This window comes from Aethalodelphis obliquidens, unplaced genomic scaffold (genome assembly GCF_003676395.1).
Source record: "Aethalodelphis obliquidens isolate GAN/ISIS:26980383/991018 unplaced genomic scaffold, ASM367639v1 scaffold5, whole genome shotgun sequence".
Classification (NCBI taxonomy): Eukaryota; Metazoa; Chordata; class Mammalia; order Artiodactyla; family Delphinidae; genus Aethalodelphis; species Aethalodelphis obliquidens.
The window spans coordinates 13,056,593-13,074,051 of record NW_020837949.1 but is presented as its reverse complement, the minus strand read 5'-3'; the positions used below and the strand labels follow the sequence as shown (position 1 = coordinate 13,074,051).

Here is a 17,459-nt window from a genome sequence, read left to right as displayed (position 1 = left end):
ATGAAACACATTCTTGGGAAGGCTCCAAGCCTCATCCATTTAACCAGCCAGCCAGCTGAGAATTCAGAAGTCTCAGCCAGCTGAGAATTCAAAGTCTAGAATTCAGAAGTCATAATACAGGCACATATTACATGTTTATTTTAAGATAAATAAGAAGTCAGATTTTTTTTCCTTATGAAAAATGAGTTCAATTTATCTGAGTGGTGTGAGAATCTGCTCTGTATACGGTATATGATAGATACTCTCTATAAACTGAATGATTTGAATCTGCAATTTTAAGGTGTAACCAAAATCTATTTAACATATACTAGAAATCATGGTCTTTTAAACTATTACAGTTATAATGAAAACACATGAGACAATTTTCTAAAAAAATTTTATTTATTTATTTATTTATTTATTGGCTGCATTGGGTCTTTGTTGCTGCGCGTGGGCTTTCTCTACTTGTGGTGAGCGGGGCCTACTCTTCATTGCGGTGCACGGACTTCTCATTGCGGTGGCTTCTCTTGTTGCAGTGCACGGGCTCTGGTGCGTGAGCTTCAGTAGTTGTGGCATGTGGACTCAGGAGTTGTGGCTTGTGAGCTCTAGAGCACAGGCTCAGTAGTTGTGGTACACCGGCTTAGTTGCTCCACAGTATGTGGGATCTCTCCGGACCAGGGCTTGAACCCATGTCCCCTGCATTGGCAGGCGGATTCTTAACCACTGAGCCACCAGAGAAGTCCCAAAAATGTGAGACAATTTTAAAATGTACAGGGGAGAATAAGTGAGCAAAGGGTTTCAGGACCCTTGGTTTATTTAATAATTCCTTACTAGAGGACATTTAGATTATTTCATTTTTCTCAACTTCAAACAATTCAGTGAATAGCTCTGAAATGCCTTTCTGGGCAAAGGTACAAGTTTTCCTTTTAGATACTAAGGCAAAGGATTCCTGGATTGAAGGATATGCACATTTAAAAAGTTAATATGCCAAATGGTCTTCCAAAAGGAAAAAGGTACCAAGATACCCTCCTACTAGGGTATCAGTCCACCCTTTTCCCCACAATCTCACCAACACTGGATATTTTCAAATTTTTAAACTTTTCCTGATCTTAAGGGGAAAGATGATCTTGTTTCAATTTGTATTTCCTAGAAAGTTGAGCATTTTTCATGTTTATTGACCATTTTAATTTCTTTATGGAAAATTCCCTATCTGTATCCTTTCTCCCCATCTATTTTTTTCTTGTTCATTTATAGATACCCTTTATTCTGGATATTCTGGGTATTAATCCTTATTCTCCTACAAACGTTACAGTCTTTCCTTCTTTTTACTTTATGTCTCTATAGTCACAGAAAGTCTTGCTACTCAAAGCACGGTCCATAGACTACCAGCAGCATAATCTTCTGGAAGTTTGTTAGAGTAGCAGAATCTCAGGCCCCATTTCAGACCTACCAAACTTTAACAAAGTGATCCTTATTAAAGTTTGAGAATGACAGAAGTTTCTAATTTTTTCTACAGTCAGATATTACAATATTTTCATTTATGACTCCTTCGCTAATTTCTCATATCCCCAACAAGTATTAGATATCTTCTTTTCTCTAGCTACACTTACACCCCAAGTGATCTTACCTAATCTTGTGACTTTATATGCCAAATATGAATTGATGAAACCCAAATTTTTAAACCCAACTTTATCCTCTCAACTCCAGACTTTTTGTCCAACTGCTTACTGAATATCTCTACTAAGATAACTAATAAGCATCTCAAACTTAACATGTTCAAAAGTCAACTTTTGATCTGTCCCCCCAGAGCCCCTTCAAAACTTGTTTTTGTTACAGTCTCTTCATCTCAGAAAATGACAAACTCCCTCTATGATGAGTTCATTGACCACCCAGGCAGAACTGCTTTATAGTCAAAATTTGATATCCTAAAATTGCTTATGTTTTTCATGTCTATTAGCTACTTTGAGATCAGAAACATGTTTTATTCATCTTTTATTCCCCCATCACTTATCTTGGTGTGTCTTTGTCATAACATGTATTCAATTAGTGCTGGAGCTAAGATTTAAGCTGTCTTCAGAATAGCATAAGAGAGAAATATTAATCCTAGTTCAGCAATTCTTTCCAGTTCAGGAAATTAAGTACATTCCTTTTTTTTTTAAAGCTCCACAGATAAAACTCATGTGCAGTTAGGGTAAAGAACCATTCCCCCAAAGAATGGGAGAAAGGGAAAAGAAAAAAAATTAGAGAGGGCAAAGAGCATGGGGGAAATGAGGAGACTGAGCTGATTAGAACTGATTAGAATTAAATTTTCTTGCTGGAGGTAGAAAATGCAGGGCCTGACCACAAATGCCTGAAAGGCAGGTTTCTTAACTTCCAAACAAAAGCAACTTTATATCCGAAGAATGAAGAAAAATCACTATGAACCCTAGCTGTAATTAGAAAAGATGAGTCTGGGAGAGGAACTTCTTTCAGATTTTCCCCAAAGAGTAAGAAAAAAAGCTTTGATGATATTTATACTTTGACGATATATTAAAAAGTAGAATAAGATACTGTAAAGTTAACAGTAGACATAGAGCTTTGGCCTTAAAATGTCTTCTTGGAAAAACAAGAAAAACTGTTACAACAATCCTAAAAGGGAAATGAAAGAATTAAGAACAAAAACTTCAAGAAAGGTACTAGAAGATTTCCTATCCTTTTTTGATCTCTTCAGTAGAACACAGCAATTAAAACCAGGCAATACTAGTAAACAACTTATCATTTCTAGCAACTTTAAAAATGGCAAAATTCACTCTCCAAAAAAGGACTGAATTTTTTTTTAAAAGCCAAGTTAAAATATAATGCAGACAAACTGCTATGGGAGGAATTGAAGGGTAGCAAAGGCAGAAAAAACTATAGCCACTGACTCCCCTCCTCCCAATAAGAAGGTATCAGATCCAAATTATTGGTTTCTATCAAACCTTTAAGGAAATATACTATCAATTATTAATAGGTGATAATATATGTAAAAAAGAAAATCTTCCAAATTCATTTTATATGTCAAAACTTGACAAAGATAAGACAAAAAAATAAAGCCACAAAATAATCAAACCTGTGAGGAAAGACAAACTCTTAAACATAATTCAAAACTATATATGTATTTTTTAATGTGGGGATAGTCATTCATTAGAAATCCAGTAACATTATACTTTAGGTCAAAGGAGAAAATTACAGGACTAGTCTAATAGATGCCAAAAAACAAATGATTATTACCAAAGATAATAAATAATAATAAAGAAAAGACTTTTTCCTAAAATTCCAAGAAAATTGTTAAAAGAATCATGGTACTGAAAGCAAGAAAACTAGCACACCTGTCATTCACCAGAAAAAATTCTGAGTAATTCCTCTAAAATAATACAGATATAATCAAGCTTGACCAAAAAAATCAAAGCTAATAAACTGTGGACCAAAATATAAGAGGAAGTTCCTACTGAAATAACTCTGGAAGATCTCAAAGCTTAAAGACAACACATACATATAAAAAGGAAGCATGAAGAAACTACAAAGACTGAATTTTGAATCATATAGTCATTAAACAAAATCTCAGTATAAGTAAATAGATTAGACTTGAAAAGAGAATTAAAGAACTAGAAGATGATTCAGAGAAAATTAGCCAAAAGGCAGAAAAAAATGAAAGGAAAACATGAAAGACATAAAGAACAGAATTAGTAAATGCAGAGGTAAACAGAAAATGGGAGAGATATTTGAAAAGAAGATGGCTGTAATTTTCCAAAACAGTTGGAAATCAAAAATACTCAAGAGTAGCAAAATGAGTCCTGGCCTGACAGATAAACCTAAATCCACAACCATCCAGGTTGAAGTGAAAATGCACAAAAGTTCTTAAGGTCAACCAGAAAGAAAAGAAAGATAAATTAGACTGATGTCATACTCCTAAGAACAGTAAAAGAAGCCAGAGGATAATGAATTGACTTCAAGGTGCTAAAAGAAAATAGCTAACAACCTAGAAAAAGGAAACTGAACCCAGAATAATATAAAAGAACAGTATGGCAGGCTAATTAACATCCCCCAAGACGTATCCATCCTGAAACCCAGAACCTATAAATGGTACCTTATATGACAAAAAGAACTGTGCAAATGTAATTAAGTATCTTGAGTTAGAGAGATTATCCTGGATTATCTGGGTGGGCCCTAAGTGTAATCACGTCCTTATAAAATGGAACTGGAGGGAGATTTTACTACAGAGCATCAGGCAATAGGAGACCTACCAGAGAGGTTTGAAGATGCTACACTGCTGGCCTTGAAGTTGGAAGAAGGGGCCATGAGTCAAGGAATGCAACGCTAGAAGCTGGAAAAGGCAAGGAAATTGCTCTAGAGAGAGCACTGCCTTTCTGACACCTTAGTTTTGGCCTAGTGAAACCTATTTCAGACTTGCTAAGAGAATAAACTTGTACTGTTGTAACCCACCAAGTTTGTGGCAATTTGCTATTGCAGCCACAGGAAACTAATAAAAATGGGGAACCTAGAAACTATAAACATGAGAGTATATATAAAGTAAGCATAGACTATATAAAATAACAACTGAAACAATGACTACAACTAATGGGAGAAATGGCCAGCACTAAAGCATTTTAAGGTCCATCTATTTATTATTCAAGAAGAGGAGTTCTGGAACATCTTGTTGTGTTGGACAGATGTGAAAACAACACAGGAGCTAGCCTGAAGGGACTCCTACTGGTCAAATTTGGGAGGTTTTCAGCAAAAAGAGTAAAGACTACAATTAGCTATAATAGACTGCATACATTTAAAAAAATAAAAATTCACTAGCCCATAAAAATAGTGTTTGATGGGAGACTTTAGGTAACTGTGACATCTTTAGAAAATTAAATATTAATGGATTTATCCTGCCTTTTAGGGGAAAAATCATAGTTATTCTCATTTGATATAAGAGGCTCTTCTTTTTTTTTTAATAAGTAAATAGCACGTATGTTTTTTTTTAATTAATTAACTGATTTTTGGCTGTGTTGGGTCTTTGTTGCTGTGAGCGGGCTTTTCTCTAGTTGCAGCGAGTGGGGGCTATTCTTTGTTGTGGTGCGCAGGCTTCTCATTGCAGTGGCTTCTCTTGTTGCAGAGCATGGGCTCTAGATGTGCGGGCTTCAGTGGTTGTGGCATGCGGGCTCAGTAGTTGTGGCTCACGGGCTCTAGAGCGCAGCCTCAGTAGTTGTGGTGCACGGGCTTAGTTGCTCTGTGGCATGCAGGATCTTCCCAGACCAGAGCTCAAACTTGTGACCCCTGCACTGGCAGGCGGATTCTTAACCACTGCACCACCAGGAAAGTCCCAAGAAGCTCCTCTTTACAAAACAATGACAGCTAATATAAAATAACTGATTCAGAAAAGGACAGGATGCTAAAACCATTAGGTGAAAAATTGATGAACAGGATACTAGCATAGTGCCAAAGTATTTCCCCCCAGATTAAAGACAAAGGGAAACATACACCTTTACAAGGAGAGATGTGGCTTAGAATCATTAACAGTGACAACTTGACAAGTGCCTCTTAATGTGATGCAACATAAACAATACATTATTTATCACCCATGAAGTATACGTGCAAAACATTTAAATAGAATCTAAACCTTTATACTTAGCTTCTAGTTTAGATGAAATATAAGGAATAAAGAAAAATATGCTAAAAGAACCACAATGAAATAATCAGACAAATATGGAATATGCGACATTCTGTAAGATATTTACCTTCCTTTGAAAATCAAAGCTATGAAATCAGACAAACCCAAACATGTCATTCCATGACAACTGTCCTGGTCTCTTTAATAAATTATGTCATGGGAAACAAAATGGTGGGTGGTCACTTCAGACTAAAAGACAACTACTACTAAAAGCCAGCAACTGATTTAATGCATGCACAAAGAGAAGATCTTAGTTCAGGGATGGAGAAGAGCTATAAACGATATTCTTGGGGTAACTGTGCAAATTTGAACATGTACTAGATATAAGATTACGAAACTGTCAATCTTCCTAGACATAATGATATTGTGACCAGGTAAAATAATTTCTTTTTTCTCCTTAGGAGCTATAAATTGAGCAAAATGTTAACATACTGTTGAATCTAGGTAGTGTAAATAGTATTTATGTAAGTATTCATGGTACTATTATTTCAACTTTTCTGTAGGTTTGAGCTCTTACCCAAACTTTTTTTTTTTTCCCCTTCGGTACGCGGGCCTCTCACTGTTGTGGCCTCTCCCGTTGCGGAGCACAGGCTCTGGACGCGCAGGCTCAGCGGCCATGGCTCACGGGCCCAGCCGCTCCGCGGCATGTGGGATCCTCCCGGACCAGGGCACGAAACCGTGTCCCCTGCATCAGCAGGCGGACTCTCAACCACTGCGCCACCTGGGAAGCCCTTACCCAAACTTTTAATTTCTTTTACCTTTAATGTTAAGTAATGGTCCTCTTTCTCCCAACGATGCTTTTTATCTTAAAGTCTGATATTAACCTACCTACACCAGCATTTAACCACTACTTGTCTGGTATTGTCCTTTCTCACCTTTTGACTTTCAACCATTGTGTGTCTCCTATAAATGAATTATAGATAGACTTCTTTTTTTGTTAGCTTGTTTTGTTTTAAACACATCTGTGTTTTAACCAGAGAATTTAGTTCATTTATATTTTTGTAGCTGATACATTTCTATCATCTTATTATGTGCTTTCTGCTTATGCTGCTGCTTCTTGCTTTTCTGACTTGTATGAAATTGATCGAGTTTTGTTACTCTTCCTTTTACTTCTATATATCAGCCACAAAGCAAGTTTCATAAATACAAAAATTGCTATCATACAAACCATATTCGTTTACCATGATGCAACTAAATTATAAATGAGTAACAAAATGCGAATATATTTTTGAAAAAGTCAACATTTATTTAAAAAATCTTAGAATGTTAGAAATAGGGATCTTTTAATAAAGTATATGAAACCTGCAGCAAAATACCACAGTGAAAGATGAGGAATAAGATAAGGGTGCCAGGGCTTCCCTGGTGGCGCAGTGGTTGGGAGTCCGGCTGCCAATGCAAGGGACGCGGGTTTGTGCCCCGGTCTGGGAGGATCCCACATGCCGCGGAGCGGCTGGGCCCGTGAGCCATGGCCGCTGAGCCTGCGCGTCCGGAGCCTGTGCTCCGCAGCGGGAGAGGCCACAGCAGCGAGAGGCCCGAGTACCGCAAAAAAAAAAAAAAAAAAGATAAGGGTGCCTGTCATCACTGCTGTGATATACAAGACGTTACAGTTAATGGCATGGAGATACGATACAAAGAGACTTCAGAATTGGACTGGTAGAGATAAAAATTTATTTGTAGAAAACACGCTATCTATAGAAAAACCCAAGAGACTCTATAAACGGTTAGGGCTAATAACTATTAACTATAAAGACTAATGTAAGAGTTCAGCAAGACTGGGACTGGCGGATGTAAGATCAAGGATACAAATATTACATAGTGTTCCAATGCATCAGCCAGAGCCAATTAAAAAAAGATGCCGTTCACAACAGCAACAGAAACTGTAAAGAATTCAGGAATAAATCTAACAAAAGACTGCAAGATCTTTGTGGCATAAACAACAAAATAATATACAAGTGCATAAAAGAATATTAATAACTATCAAGAAGCTGACTCAACAGCCTGAGTTTACTCAATGCAAGAAGAGGCTGAGGACAATTACAGAGCTCAGGATCCTTTCCCTTTCTAATAAGGCTATTTCATCAACATCAAAGCTCCAATTATTACCTAGGAGCTCTTTCCATGGTAAATTAATTCTAGTTATATCTACCCTAAAAACACAAATATGTGGAAATAAAAGAGCTCAGGGGATTGTGTGTATTCTGGTACTTACTTTTCTCCACTAAACTTTATTTCACATTTACACTATATGATATGTGTATGTGTGCCCCCTCTTCATTTGACAAATACGTGAAGTGTGTGTGTGTGTGTGTGTGAGGACTCAATGCCATAACAATCTCAATTTTCCCCAAATTAATTCAGTGCAGTACAATAAATTCCCAAGAGAGATTTTTTTCCCCATGGAATTTGACAAACTCTAAAATTCTTATGGAAGCACTGTAAAATGATAGCCTTTTAATAATAAGGAAAGTAAGAAAGGTGTTACCAGACAGCAAGATTTATAAAGCAATAGTATGGTAGGAATAGAAAAACAGAGTAAATGGACTGAATAAAGGACTCAGAAGCACAGGGATTTTTTTTTTAACATGGATTTTTTTTTAATTGCAGTATCGTTGATTTACATTGTTTCAGGTATATAGCAAAGTGATTCAGTTTTATACACACACACACATTCTTTTTCAGATTCTTTTCCATTATAGGTGATTACAAGATATTGAATATAGTTCCCTGTGCTATACATTAAGTCCTTGTTGTTTATCTATTTTATATATAGCAGTATTTATCTCTTAATCTCAAATTCCTAATTTATCCCTCCCCTCCGGTAACTCTAAGTTTGTATTCTATGTCTGTGAGTCTATTTCTGTTTTGTAAATAAGTTCATTTGTATCATTTTTTTTAAGTTCCACATATAAGTGATATCATATGATATTTGTCTTTGTCTGACTTACTTCACTTAGTATGATAATCTTTAGGTCCACCCATGTTGCTGCAAATGGCATTATTTCATTCTTTTTTATGGCTGAGTAGGCACAGGTATTTACATACATGGCATATGGTTTGTGTTGGCATTATAATTTAGTGGGGAACAAAACTGTATAATAAATAATGCTGGGGTAACTGGTTATCTCTTTAGAAAAGGTCAAATAATCCAAAAGAAAACAGAGCAAAGGGTTTATGAATAAGAGTTCACTAAAGAGAATTCAGAATATCCAAAAAACACATGATAAAATAAATGACCTCATTAGTAATCAAAGAAATGAAAATTAAAATGAGAAACCATTTCACACCCATGGGACTGGCAAAAAATTCAGCACCAACTATGTACAGCAATAGATGCTCTTCTATTCTACAGGTGGGTATGATGTAAATGTCTGAGAATAAACTGGCAATATCTAGTAAAGTTGAAGATAGGCATTAAGCTATCATCTAGCTATTACATATTAACATAGGCACAAGACATATTCATTGCAATAATGTTTATAATAGCAAAATATTGGAACCAAGTCAAATATTCCCTAAGAGAAAAAAGGGCAAACTCCAATATATTTGTGAAATGGAATACTAGATAGAAGTCAAAATGAAGAACTAAAGCTAAATATATCAACATGAACACATCTCAAAAAACACAATAATGAGTGAAAAAAGCAAATTCCAGGGTATGTACAGCTTTAAACATGGAACTGACATTGTTTATGGATATATACCCACAGCAAAAATATAGAAACATGCATGGGTATGATAAACACTAAATTGAGGATAATGGTTACCTCTGAAAAGAGCGAGGGCAAGGAATAGATTCAAAGGTAATCTTTGATTATATGATCTCTTTGATTATTGTTTCTATAATTTTCTTATATATTTAAAAAATCTGAAGGAAATATGAAAAAAGACATGATTCAACACAGTTGGGTAATGGATACATGGATGGTCATATTATTCTCTACAATTTTATATATGCTTGAAAAGGGAAGGAAGGAAGGAAGGAAGGAAAGAAGGAAGGAAATAAATAAATTGACCTGGTGAGTTGGTTAGCTCCTTCCACACTAAACTTGTCTTTACTTTTGTAATTGGGGCAGCCCTAAACCTGCCTACTCCAATCCCTGTGCCCTAAAAGAGACCAACCAATGAACACAAAAGACTTATGGAAAACCCACGATCAGACTTCCCATTTAGAAAAGAAGTCTAGATCTGTATAACTACAAAGTTCTCTACTATAATTAACTCAGTCTTTTATTCATAAGTATGAATAGACAGTCAAGATTCACAAGACATGTACAGCATGGTGACTATAGTTAATAAGACTGTACTGTATATTTGGAAGCGGCTAAGAGAGCAGATCTTAAAAGTTCTCATCCTAAGGGGTAAAAAATTTCTTTGTGTGAAAATGGATGTTAACTAACTTATTGTGGTGATCATTTCTCAATATACACAAATATCAAATAATTATGTTGTATACCTGAAACTAATATAATGTTATATGTCAATTATATCTCAATTAAAAAAAAAAGAAGACACTGAAAATCCAACAGGAAGAAAGAGGAAGATCACGATGAACAAACAGAATGACTGGGTAAGGAGAAAATGGAAATATTATTATTGGGAAAAAAATTTAGAAGGGGTAAATAACAGAATGAGCATTGGTAAAGACCATGGCAGTGATTTGCAATATAAAGTTAAAGAAACTTCCCAGAAAGTAAAGCAAAGCAAAACAAAGGACAAAACAGAGGTGCATAACACAAGTAAATAGTTGGGATATTAAGAACATAACCGGGAAGTTCAAAATTCATTTGATAAAAACTCTAAATGATGAAAATAGAAGAAATAAAAATTTTAAAATATTCTGACCTAAGGAGAAACATCAGTATTCTGACTGAAAACGCTCAGTGAGGGCTAAGATAGATGAGTAAAAAAGACTCATGTCTGAATAAATCCTAGTTTCCATGAATAAACTTCAGAAACTCAAAGTTGAGAAGAAAACCCTAAATGTTTCCTACTGAATAACTAGAATTGATATCAGACTTTTCATCAGCAACATGAAAAGAGAATGGAAACAGAAAATGGATTAACTTATTGCCTAAAGCTGAGGGGTTAGTGGGAATGGGGAGTGAATTCTATCTGGGGGATTCTCTTTGGGGTGATAAAAATGTTCTACAATGGATTGTGATAACGATTGCACAACTCTGGGAATATATTAAAAACTACTGAAGCGTACTCTTTAAATGGGTGCATTCTATGATATGTGAATTATATCTCAATAAAGCTTTGAACAGAAAAGACAATGGAGTAATGTTTTCATTGCCCTGAATAAAAATGATTTGAACCTAGAATTCTACCCTCCAGGAAACTACCAATCAAGCATGAGGGTAATGAAACTTCTTGGTCACGTAAGGTCTCAAAAATTTACCTCAACAGGACTTATAGTTCTGAAAACACTCCTATCTTTTGACTTCACAGTTCTACTTCTAGGAATTTACCAGTCTCCCACAAAACTAGAAAACACAGTAGGTCTATTTATAAAGATAAATGATTCACCAGGTGAAAAAACATCAACTGATTTTTAAAAATTTGGCACTATCTTTACATACAACAAAACAAACACAAAACAAAAACCTAAGTTGCTCCCCAACCAAAAAAAAAGATATTCCATAAAAAGTCATGTTTTAAAGTAGAGAGTTAAAGATAGCAAGAATGATAACAAAAAGCGGTCAGAACAATTAGGCAAAGGGCCAGGTTATGAAGCATCCTGAAAGCCATGGTAAGTAGCTTTGATTTTATTCTAAGATATGAGAATTCAAAGTTTCAAAAGTGGAAGTGTGTGTGTGTGTGACATAACCTGATTGATATTTTATTATTATTGACAATTATCATCCCATTTTATAGATGAGAATATTGTGGCACAGAGCTGTTAAGTATTTTGCTCAAAGCCACAAAGCTGGTAAACAATGAAGTCAGACTTTAATTCTAGACAATGTAAATCCAAAGCAGTATATATATAGTGCCTCAAATATCACTTTAGTGGGGAAGAGATTATAGGAAGGGCAAGAATGGATGCAGAGAAGACCAGTGAGACTACGGTTGTAGGCTAAGCAAGAGACGATTGCTTGGACTAAAGTGGAAGCAGTGGAGATGGAGAAAAACTGGTGAATCTGGTATATATTTTAGAGGTAGGAAAATGAAACTCACTAATAAATTAGACATGGGAGAAGGGTGAGAGAGAGAAATAAGAATCAAGGCTCACCCCAAGATTTTGACTAAGTAACAGGGTGGACGGTGATGCCATTTACTCAAGTGAGGAATCTCGAGGAGAAGAAATCAAGTATTATATCACCCACAAGAGAGGATAATTAAATGATCAAGGAGGCAGCTAGCTATGCATTTTAGCACTCAGGAAGAGATATGAGGCAGGAGATACATTTGGGTGTCACAGTATTTTAATAAGCAAATTTCCAAGGGAGTGTAGGCAAAGAAGACTCAACTTTAGAGCCCACCAATATTTAGAGGATTGGTAAAGAATAGAGTCCACAAAAATGGTTGAGAAGAAACAGACACTGAGGTAGGAGAAAAACTATTCAATGAAGATAATTTATTGGATAAGGATAGGAACAAGAAATAGTGGATAGAAGACACTAGGAAGGATGAAATCTATATAACTGTACATCTTTGATCATCATATTTACATATATTTGCACATGTATCAGGGCTGGCAGATAACAGAGTATGTTTGTAGGCTGAAGGGAAAATCCAATAGAGAGAAATTCATGATGTGGAAAAGAGAAGCTAACTGCAGGAAGGAAGCCCTAGAGACAGTAAGAAGAGATGGAACCTGAGTCACAAGAAGAGGAATTAGATTAGACTGTCATGGAAGGTCTCTGATAACAAGAGAAAGGAAGACTGAGAACATGAAGACCAATGCAGATAGGTCTGCAGATATGGTGATGCGAAGATGATGACAGCTGCATCCAATTTCTCAATAAAGTTTGAGGTGAAGTCCACAGATGAGAATGGGGGCTGTGAGAGGTTTGCAATGAGTGAGAATGCAGTCTTAACAGGGAAAGTGAAGAAGGAGCAGCACTGCCAGACACTGTTGAAGCCCTGTTGAGGTTCATGGCACAAACTTAGAGCAGTACATTCAACTGCCTGAGTGCAGGCAGAGAGACGCTGGGCAGCTGGTATCAATATTTATTCCGCCCATAAAAGGGGAGGCGGACTAGAGAGTCAAGGATATTATTCTTTTTTTTAAATTAATTTTTATTGGGCTATAGTTGCTTTACATTGTTGTGTTAGTTTCTACTGTACAGCAAAATGAATCAGCTATACATATACATACATCCCCTTTTTTGGATTTCCTTCCCATTTAGGTCACCACAGTGCATTATGCAGAGTCCCCTGTGCTATACAATAAGTTCTCATTACTTATCTAGTTTATACATAGTATCGATAGTGTATATGTGTCAATCCCAATCTCCCAATTCCTCCCACCCCCTCCCCAAGGATATTATTAATTCTTATAGTCATTCCTTACTAATATCTTAGTCCTGAAGTCTGTGAGTTGTGAAGAAACAGTTTTACTTGAGAAGGCTGAAGAACGGCTATAATCAAGGGCCAGACAGGTGTCTGGAACCTTTCAGGTTAAGAAAGAGGCTGAGGATTTAAGAGTTTGTTGATCGTAGTTCCACAATTACTTTGGCCAGTAGCCAGTAATAAATAAAAATAGGAAAGTGGTACTCAAGAAATCAATAACAGAATATATCCTGACTTTGAGTTAAACTTGGAAATTAATCTAAAATTATCTGAAATGGAATAAGAGGATCAAAATATTTCTTTTGGTTGGTTAAGAGCAAGTAAATCCTAACATTTCAAGGATCCTGACAAAACACAAAAGAACACAGCACCATAAATGAACCATTTTAAACTGTCCATAAAATTGTCCACTAAATTTACGTAACTTTAAAAAATTCAACTACTCACCACTACTATTCAAAAGGGTCTTCAGTATAACAGATCAAATTTTTGTCACATACATATAACTGAAATAAACAGAACTGCATTTGGAGTAGGAATAAAATTGGATGAAAATGCAGATTTATACCATGTGAAACAGATGCAGCACAGATTCAGGACTTTCAGTTACAATATTTTTACACATCTTAACAACTTATCATGTTTCCTGCTATTAATTTTGGTACAACCCCCAGGTCATAATTTTCTTCCATTGTAACCTCCTATCCCAAGTCACTCTCTGTTTTCCAAAACCATAGGAAACACTTCTGAGCACCACATCCTACAATTCTAAAATCACTGTCACAAAGATTTGTGGAAAAACACTGTCACAAGTAAATAACTGGGGCCATGATGGCCTATTAGGGCTGTAAGTTCAGTAAAGTTGAGATCTGTAACACATTGATCACTGTTTTATTCCTAGCACTTAAGTATACTGGCAAGAAGCAGGTATTTTATAGGTGCTGGCTGCACGAAAATATAAAAACTCTATATTCTGGGTAAGCTCAGAGCAGACTGATTAAATCACATTCAAGAGGGTTCAACTGAGGTCAGAGAAGTAGGAGCCACCTTACTCAAGATATTTTCTTTCTTTTTCAGCTGGGGTTCCATGAGAGAATTAAGTTCTCATGCCCCAAGGCATCCAGTGTAAGTAATGAACTACCCTGTTTCCGATATATCTAGAATGGTACCTAGAAGACTCCCAAGTGAGACAAGAGTTAAAACGAATGCTCACTAGTTTTAGGCATTTTTTTTTTTTTTTGTAAACCCTGGAACAACACATAATATTTTGTGAAGAGCACTTAGTGGTATGTGAATACAATGTAGGGGCTTCCCTGGTGGCGCAGTGGTTGAGAGTCCGCCTGCCGATGCAGGGGACACGGGTTCATGCCCCGGTCCGGGAAGATCCCACATGCCGCGGAGCGGCTGGGCCCGTGAGCCATGGCCGCTGAGCCTGCGTGTCTGGAGCCTGTGCTCCGCAACGGGAGAGGCCACAACAGTGAGAGGCCCGCATACCGCAAAAAAAAAAAAAAAAAAAAAAAAAAAAAGAATACAATGTAACCATACACACACTGGAAAAATATCACCTGGCTATTTTTTCTGCTGTGCTTTCCACTTCCAAAAAAATATACTGCCAGTTTTCAAAGACCTCACAAATTCTCCATCAATGTAAGATCTCTCCAGCTTCCAGTTCCATTTTCCCTGTGCCATGTACATAACAAGTGGGTGACAGGAATATTAGGCAGTAACTGTTTACACACTTTATATATATTTAGTTGTTCAACTCCTCCCAACGCCTCAGTGAGATTGAAACTATTGTTATCCTTAATTTACAGATGAGAAAATAGAGATGAAAAAAAAAAAAACTGGCCCAGGACAGACAGCTAATAAGTGGCAAAACTACTCATATACTGCACAGTCTATGTGTTTATAAGAAGCAGAAGAAATATTCCATCATTAGATATTCTAACCAAGAGCAGCTGACCGTTTACACATTCTCCAACATAAGGCAGGTGAGAACTTTTGAGAAAATTAGAATTTAAGTAAAAGTGGTTCAATGTAGATGCATTCCTTCATTCAACAAATATTTAATAATTGCCTACTATATGGCAGGGTTCTAGGCAATGAATACAGTGCAATTAAACAAAGTCCCTGACCTCACAGAGCATACATTCTAGTTGAGGGAAGACAAGCACTAAACAAAGAGAATACATAATATATCAGATGGTGATAAAAAGTTACAAAGAAAAACAGAGCCAGGAAACAGGAGAGAGGTAGGTGGCTATTAATTTTGGAGAGTGGTCAGACTTGAAGGTCTCAATGATAAGATGATATATGAACAGAGACCTGAAAAAGTGAGGGAGCAAGCTCACCATGCAGCTATATAAAAAGGAGACCAGAGGGGAAACAAAGGCAAAGGTATTAAGGTAGGATTAAAACTGGTATGTGTGATAGACAGGCTGACTGCATTCAAGACCCCAATTAATGGTTTCCCTGTAGACATACCTTCTGAGTCATAACTTTGTAGTCCCCTTTCCACTCTGACCCTTGGCTTCTCCAAGTGACTCACTTTGGGCAACAGGTTATTAGCAAACATGATCCAAGCAGAGGCTTAAAATGAAAATATACACTTCTTCTTGCCCTCCTGCACAACTGAACTTGCTTGCTCTTACACCCCCGCCTTGCTATGAGAACATGCGTGGACTAGCCTGATAGAACCAAGTGCCCTTCAAGGCCATCCTAGACCAGCCAGCCTACCTAGAACCACCAGCTGGTCTTAAAAGCATAGTCTGGCCAAAGTAAGACTGCTCATAGACTCATAGTGATTGTTTTAAGTACTAAGCTTTGGGGTGGCTTGAGACACAATAGATAATACATTGTGTTAGAGGAACAGTGACATACAACAACACATACAAAAACTTGTACGTGAATGTTCATAGCAGAGTTATGCATAATAACCAAAAAGGGGAAACAACTCAAACATTCATCAACTGATAATAAATAAAATGTGGTGTATATCCATTCAATGTATATATTTGGCAATAAATATATACGCTACAACATGAACAAACCTTAAATACTAAATGAAAGAAGCCAGTTACAAAGGACCACAAATTGTGTATTTCCATTTACATAAAATGTCCAGACTAGGGAAATCCACAAGAGGCAGAAACTAGACTACTGGTTGCCTAAGACTGGGGAGAATAAAGGGATTGAGGGATGAGAGCTAAGAGGTGTGGGTTTCTTCTTTGGAGTGATGAAAATATCCTAAAGTTGATTTTGGTGAGGGTTTTTGCACAAGTCTGTAAACATATGAAAAGCCACTGAATTACACATTAAATGGGTGATTAATATAGTATGTGAACTATATATCTGTAGAGATTGGTTTTTTAGAAAGAAAGTAACATGATCACTTAGATTTTTTAAATGGCTGCTACATTGAAAATGGACCATAGTGGGAGCAAGAGTCGATGCCAAGAAACCAGATGGGAGATGACTGCCAAAGGAAAGATGATGGTGCTTTTTACCAAATTTATACTGGCAGAGGTGGTAAAATGCGTCAGATTCTGGATATAGTATAAAGGTGGAGTCAACAGGATTTGCTGATGAATTGAATGTGGGGTATGATGGAAAGCAATCATCTTTGACTCTGCAGTTTTTAACCTAAGTCAAAGAATATAAGAGCCCCAAATCAAAAAGACTGCAGAAGGAACACTGGGGATAGGAGATAAAGGCACAACATGTGGAATTAGAAATTTTATTTTAAACATCCTGACATGCCTATTAAACAACCAGAGTAAAGACATTAAATAGGAGCTGGGTATTCACATCTAGAATTAAATAAGATGTCTGGGCTGGAGATATAAATTTGGAAGTTGAGAAATAACATGTTTTTCACTCATTCTAAGAGACCACCCCCCAACACACACACATGCACATTGTAACAACAGAATGCAATCTTACGATTGATGACATCTTAAAATTGCTGTTGCCCACATGGTGGGCATGATATAGTTACCAGTGCCTGAGGATGTACAATTTGGTCAAGGCTATTCACACTGTTGTCAGTCAACTAAGTTATATGCATTGTTGGTATTGCATGTGTTGAGATTAACTGCCACTAAGATTATAACATGACTCCATACTGAAACAAAAGTTTTTATAGATGCAGAAAGACATATAGAGATGCCAAACATAAATTTGATATTGATAAAGCAAATAAGCCTAAAAAGGCTATGTCTGGGATAAAATATCTGCAAATGATGTGACTGACAAGGGCTTAATTTCCAAAATATACAAACAG

General features: G+C 36.5%; 1 protein-coding gene across 6 annotated transcripts in view; it reads right to left on the bottom strand.

The window, feature by feature from the left end:
* BRAF (B-Raf proto-oncogene, serine/threonine kinase) overlaps positions 1-17,459 on the bottom strand; it is a 162,434-nt gene that overhangs the window by 104,374 nt on the left and 40,601 nt on the right. The gene's annotated exons all lie outside the window — the stretch shown is intronic.